The sequence below is a fragment of the Python bivittatus genome, unplaced genomic scaffold, assembly GCF_059951505.1.
Source record: "Python bivittatus isolate LINGU-HERP-01145 unplaced genomic scaffold, Pbiv_v1 ctg000220_np1212, whole genome shotgun sequence".
Taxonomy (NCBI): Eukaryota; Metazoa; Chordata; class Lepidosauria; order Squamata; family Pythonidae; genus Python; species Python bivittatus.
This window is the reverse complement of record NW_028277048.1, coordinates 16,236,529-16,243,612: the sequence shown is the minus strand read 5'-3', so window position 1 is coordinate 16,243,612 and position 7,084 is coordinate 16,236,529.

Here is a 7,084-nt window from a genome sequence, read left to right as displayed (position 1 = left end):
GTCTCAGCACATCGAGAATGCACCCCGTTGGGAAATCCTGCAGTACAAGAAGAGACACCCTCAAGGAAATGTATGTGCCCCAGGTGAAATACATTACAGATATTCACAGTTTTAGCAGATATTGGCCTAGTGGCCACCCCCACTCAATGAAAGGGAAGAATTTTTCAGAAAATGAACAATCCGTCTATCAGATTCAATGCCATTTGATGCTACAGGCAGTCTTTCCAAAAAAAATCATGGGAATTAATCAGTTTGGATTAGCACCTTTATTCTCACAAACTAAATTAAGAACAGTTCAAGAGGAGGGTAAGAGAACACTACACCGAGAAACTACACAGAGAGTCTCTATACAACCACAAGCCTTGTATTAAATCCCATCACCCCAGTAACCCTATACTGTAATTTAAGGCCAGTCACTTAAAGCTGTGCAACTGAATTTGTGTGCGCTTATATGGATGGTAATATAACCCCATTTTTCACTCTGCCTCTGGCCCATCTATTCAGAAGCTAAGCAGAGCCGGGTTTGGTTAATACTTGGATAGGAGGGCTGCAGCTCAAACACATACTCCAAAAGGCAGCAAGGGTATTTTGATCTTGCTGCCAAAAACCTGCTTGGATGGGTCCATGTGGTCGCCAGGAGCAAACTGCGACTTGAGGGCGTTTCACTTTTTCATTGACAATCTAGCTGGCATTTCCTACCATAAATGGCTATGGCTAGACGACACGATTATATACGAAGGAGCCAGACGAGTACGAGAGTGAGCGAACCCTAATGGGGTCAAGGGAGTCTGGGTGGCCGCAAAGAGCCGCTCGGCCGCCGCCGCAGCCCCCGCGGTGCCGCCGGCGAGTGCTGCTCCGCGCGACGGCCGCGGGGCGCCCCCCTCCCGCCTCGGCCTCGAGGAAACGCCGGCTTGAGAGCGGCGGCCGCGGCGCATCCAGCGCCCGAAGCCATTAAGCCTCAAGCCCTGGGCGGTGCTGCGTTTGGAGGGCAGCTCTGCAATTCCTTCTATTGTTCCCGGTGGCGTCTTATCTCGGCGGCTGGCCGCCCGGCCTGCTGGCTCGGCACGTCCTGTCAGCGGCCTTAATTCCACCGCAGGGAGCTCCCCCTCGGGCTCGCATTGTTTGCGCGGAGGAGCACTCCCGGATGGGTTCCTGTGTTCTGGAGAGGCCTCCGAGGACTAGCGCTGGCCCGCGGCCAGCTGGCAGCTCCCAGACTGCCAGGGTGATGGGGTGTCGGGCCGCGCTGGGGTGTCCTCTTCGTCCCCCCCCCCGTCCCTCCCGGCGCTATTGTCTTGAGAGCAGGAAGCTGGCCCAACACGCCACCGAGGCCAAAATAGACGGCGGTGGCCTCGGCGGAGGCGGGTCGCGCTCCGCCTGAGCCTCGTGCGTTCAAGCCGCAGCCACCCCAGGCGCCTCGGGAAGCGGGCGAGAGGTTGCGCGGCGGCGCGCGGCGGAACGAAGGCAGGCGGTGCCGCCGTGCTCAGGCTGAGGAAGGGCGGGGGGGCTGCCGGCCCGACATGTGCACACGCCTCGCTTGGGCCGCAGATCTTTCCCATCTGATGAACGCGCGCCGAACGTGTGGACCGAGGGCAGCCCTGGCCTGCCGTCCCGAGTCCAGAGTTCTGCCCACCGCCCCTCTGCAGCTGCATAAGCGCCTGCAGTAGGGACATCCCAACCACCAATCTTTTCTTGCTAGCAAAATGTATTGTAGTATTTCATTCTGGTCCCGTTGCTGGAGTGTCCTGTATTAGTGTCTCCTAAACACTGTTGCTCTCTGCTGTGTCATCAACATCATTAATCATCAATTAAACCTATGTCATCAACACTGGTTCTTATCCACTGGACCAAGAGGTGGTCAAGAGCTATTAGCTGGAAATGCAGCATGATATGTAATTGATAAAGAACCACAAATGTGCTCGCCTTGCTAACCTGAAGTATTTATTCACCACAGATGTTGGAGTTAGTTGGTCACGTCTCTTCCACTAGGTTACATTCTTCAGATTTTTATTCCTACCTTTGGAGGGGCAGGCCTAGTCCCAGACATTTTGCTGAGCTTTGTTCTCATGCCGCATCTTGAAACGAAGAATAATGCGATAATTGAATGTTGCTTCTCCATGGGTGATGGAACATCTGATCTTAGGAAACTGCAGTTGGTCCATTTATTCCAGGGTTTCTCAACCTTGGCAACGTTAAGATGAGTGGACCGAGAATTCCCCAGCCAGCCTGGGCATTCCTAAGAATTCTAGTTACTCTACACCAGGGTTTCTCAACCTTGGCAACGTTAAGATGAGTGGACTTCAACTCCCAGAATTCCCCAGCTAGCCATACTGGCTGGGGAATTCTGGGAGTTGAAGCCCACTCATCTTAAAGTTGCTAAGGCTGAGAAACACTGCTCTACAAAGTTAAAGTCGCCAGGATTGGGAAACTCTGGGTTAACCCATTAGCATTAGGGTAGAGTGGAAATGGCTTTCCAGTATTTCAGGCAAAATTATTTCCTAGGCTATCTTGGGGAACTGAGAGTTTGGTCTGAGGCTTCTTCTTGCAAAGCAGATAATCTATCACTGAGCTACCAAACCAAAAATAGTGGGTTAGATTAGAAGACAATTCAGATTAAAAATGGATTGTCTTTGAGCACACACCTAATGGAGGGATTTGTTTTCAGTTCTAGATGGGTTTTTACCATTCTTTCTCACAAAAACCCACTCTTGGTTGTCTTTCCAGTCTTTTTCATTTTTCATTTAGAAAATCTCTCAAAACCTAGTTCTTTCAACAGGCTTGGGGATCCTAGGGAAGTAGGGAGCCAGCAAGGTGGCTACACTGTGGGTATGATATTTGTCCATTCTCCCGTGGTCTTATTTATAACTGTGTTTTAAACTTTTTAAAATTGTTCTAATTTTTTGTTGTTGTATTATATTGTTGTTCCATAATTGTTTACTTGATTGTTTTATTGTACACTGCCCAGAGTCATGTATGTGAGATGGGCAGGTATATAAATGTAATAAATAAATGAATAAACAGCTCTCTGGAAAAGGCTCTAATGCTGGGAAAGGTGGAAGGAAGAAGAGCCAGTTTGATCTAGTGGTTAAGGCACCAGGATAGAAAGCAGGAGGTTGTGAGTTGTAGTCCCACCTTAAGCATCAAAGCCAGCTGGGTGACTTTGGGCCAGTCGCTCTCTCTCAGCCCAACTCACCTCGCAGGGTTGCTGTTGTGGGGAAAATAGGAGGAGGAAGGAGTATTAGGTAAGTTTGGTGCCTTGAGTTATTAATAAAACACAGGATAAAAAAATCTAAAAAAGAAGAAGAGGATGACCGGCAGCAAGGTGGATGGACTCAATTACAGTGGTGGTGGGTGCACTATTGGGAGTTCTGAAAGAATAGGTTAGGGATGGAGAAAATCTATGTGGTCACTAGCAGTTTAAAATGACTTGATGGCACATAATCAAATGTAGGACAAGAAAAAGGGGCTTCTTAGTTAATGCTAGTGTTAAGCAATAGGGAATCATATAAAGTTTTACAGCTTTCCAGTAGAATTTGATCTGTTTTCTGCTTGCTCCTGCTGTGTCACACCAAGCATATAGATGGGGGTGATAAATATTGATGTAAGTACAGTTACTTTGCTGGGCTGGATCAATCAAACTCAGCATTCTGTATCCAACGGTGACTAGCTAAATGCCTGTGGAATATTAATAAGTAGCAAAGCTCCATAGCAATGGTGGTAAAATTAAATATTGTATTTAATATATTTCCTCCAAGCATTCCTTGATTTCAGTATGAGATACTAGCAACTGTTATGGTGACATTCTATGGCAATGAATTCCATAGGTTGTGGAGGTATTTAGGAGAAAAAAAAAACCTGTTTTGGTCTTCCTTAAAATCTGCACGTTGAGGCAAGAACGGGGATGGTTTCTATTCAGCTTTCCATATCACTCATATAAAAAATCAGGGAGAAAAAATGTTTAAAAGACCCCTCAGCATGGCATCTGTGCAAATTAATAAGGCAAATACTTGTGCCATTGGCAAAAATCTCACTTATACAGAACTGTATTAAGATACACCTAAAATGGCAGGGTTTAAATACATAACTAAATAAAAATCAGGCAGTTAAATCTGTTTCAGATATCTGTTTTAACTCAAAGCTCCCTTGTCAGTCAAAAAAATAACTCTACAGATAATGCAGCAGCCCTTCTACTTATCGAAATATTGCACCCCTCTCTTCAGTTTACTCAGGTCTCCAAGACAGATACTAGAGACTTAATTTTATTTTTATGCTGGACTGATATGCCTTTTGTGAAAAGTAGCCACTTGTTCCTGCAATGATTGGGAGGGATGTCTGCAAAAAAAGTTTACCCATTAAGAGTGACGGCAGGAACTGCTGTCCTCATTCTCATGTGGCTTCATAATGTCATCACTTGGCCAAATCTGATTGGCTATCATGTAGCTGCTACAAATCATCCCCAAGAGCAGTCAATATGATCTTGCCATACCAGGCCTGAAAATGAATTGAAAAGAGTCCAGATAATTATGCCCAGTAGTAGCATTAAATGAAGTTTAGATGGTACTATTTTTTCCTCTTGATTATTCAGAAAATCACCACCATCATCTTTAAAAAAAAACAACCCATACACCTCCAGCATTCTTCTGCAAGTTGCTTTCCTCAATGGGCAAGGAGATGTGTGGGCTCTTAAGGAATTTACTTTCAGAATTTCAAAAACAGTTTCAAATATGTCAATGCACATCTGCTGAATTATCAGGCGTAATTCATTTGTGGAGATTGATATAAATTTTGGATCAATTGCATCAAAAGTTAAAATAGGTGGGCGTTAATTCAGTGATTGGGAAAATACATCTTTTCCCTCTTATAAACTTCACCAGGTTCTGAAGCAATGAGGTCCATCTCTGTTTCCCTTCCTCATCCTATTTTCCTTGATCCTCCTCCTCTTCTTTTTCTTCTTCATCTCCTCTCATTTTTCACTTCACACTTTTTAAAGAAGAAGCTCAACTTCCATTTGAAGAAATGTGACTCCAGTGAAGACACGCAATGATCTCGTTTGCAGTTCAAAGGAGTTCCTCTGTTGCCAGCAGCTGGAGCCTTTGGCCAAGGAAAATCTGCCAGTTACGGGAATGGAGAGGAGCAAGGTGGGAAGGAAGTGGCAGATCTCCATCCTGAACCCTTTCTGTGGGCACTTCTCCTGGACCTTTCATACTGTGCCCCTGGGTCCAGTCTCAGCACGTAGCCCTTTCTCTGCTCTGGAGCCCCTCCCTGGCCTCCTGACCCTCATTGTCACACTCCCCCCTTCTACCACCACCACTTTGCCGCAAGTAAGCAGCCTGAATAACTTTGCTTACAATAGGCTGAGTTATAAGGCAAGGTAATTTATCAACATGTCCAGGGGGACACCCACCACAGATATAAATAGTAATGGAACTGGGGCAGAGCCAGGTCTCTGGCAGTAGCCTATAGCTAGGGGGCAAAACAACAGGAATCAGTGGGAAGAGGAAGGGGGGAAACCTAAATTCTGAAGGTTAGGATTCTTCTCAGCAGCCTTGGCAAGATCAGAAGAAAACTATTAACAGAAATTTATTAGCAAAACAGGAAGCCTGACATACAAATAATAAGAACAGGCTTTCTTATTAAGGGTATTTCATTTATTTTTTTGAACTATCTCTAATCCAAATGGGTTCCTGCAAAAGATGGCATGCCATTGCTCAGATGCTTCTGCACGTACCAGGTTCCAGAATACCAAGCAGATGCTTAACTTCATTTCATGTCTTAAATTTGTACACCACCCTACTCCCAAACAACTTTCGGTAGATTTAGTGATTATGAAGGGAAAAGGTGCTTAAAGAAAAGGGTGGAAAGCTGAATATCTGCAAACCAAATTAGCAAAGGTGATTCTTGAACATCGGAGTGGAACAGGGCACAGGATAAGACCTGATTTTTATAGAAGCTCAGAAGGAAGGGAAGGGAGGTCCACCTTCATTCGGATCCATTACGTGTGCTGCTATCCAAATCTGTTGCCAGGAATTTTCCTCCAATTTGGCAAGATTTATGGGTCTGGCAAACATTTTACTTCTCCTTGATTGGTAGACAAGCAAAGACCACATTTTACCATTTTTTCTGTCACATTGGTTAGAAAGGGGAAGTAGCAGAACTCATATCAATTTCACCTGTTGTTGTTTTTTTAAACCAAGTCTAGCAGTAAGCTTGTAAGAAAGGGGGGGAAATTTTAAAAGCCCAGCGTTTAACTGGTGAATGTGTAAAAAAAGTGGCCATGGAGAGCAGTGATCACTGACTACGCTTTAGCCCAGGGTTTCTCAATGTTAGCAACTTTAAGATTGATTGATTGATTGATTGATTGATTGATCATATTTATATAGCCGCCCATCTCACACAAGGTGAAGATGTGTGGACTTCAACTCCCATGCTGGATGGGGAATTCTGGGTGTTGAAGTCCACACATCTTGAAGTTGCTAAGGTTGAGGAACCCTGCTTTAGCCTGTCAGAGCAGAAGTGTTTGCCTACAGTAAAATAAAGCACCGCAGCAAATTAGACAACCGAAGTCAGAAAACACTACGGTACTTTTGATGGGTAGCAGAAAAAGGTTGGTGGAGGTTCCTTCATGGTGGGCTGGGTGAGGCTAGAGGAGGATGTTGAGTGATCTGGCCCTTGAGAGATGGCCAGCGGCCCATACTGGTGCTGGAGCCAAGCTAATCATGTGGAGCAGCCCTGAGACAGCTGATGCTGAGGAACAAGGAGATACCACTGTTGGTCACAGAGCCTGCCCTGATGCCCTCAAGTGTCACCAGGTCTAGTGGGTGGAAGAGAAATCCCATCCCAAGAGGTTCAGATATTGAAAGAGTTAAAACTGTCCATCAAACATGGGAAAAATCAAACTGAAGCGCTGAAAGAATTCCAGAAAATTCCCCTCTCCAGTGGGCTTTAAACAGATGACGAAGCAGCTCCAATTTGTTTTTGTTCTGTGCTTTTCTCTCACAGGAACAGGGAGCCTCTCTCCCAGGACAAGCTACATGTCAGGTAAAAATAAGAAACCTCAATCCAAGAAAGCTGGTTGGAGATCTAGGAA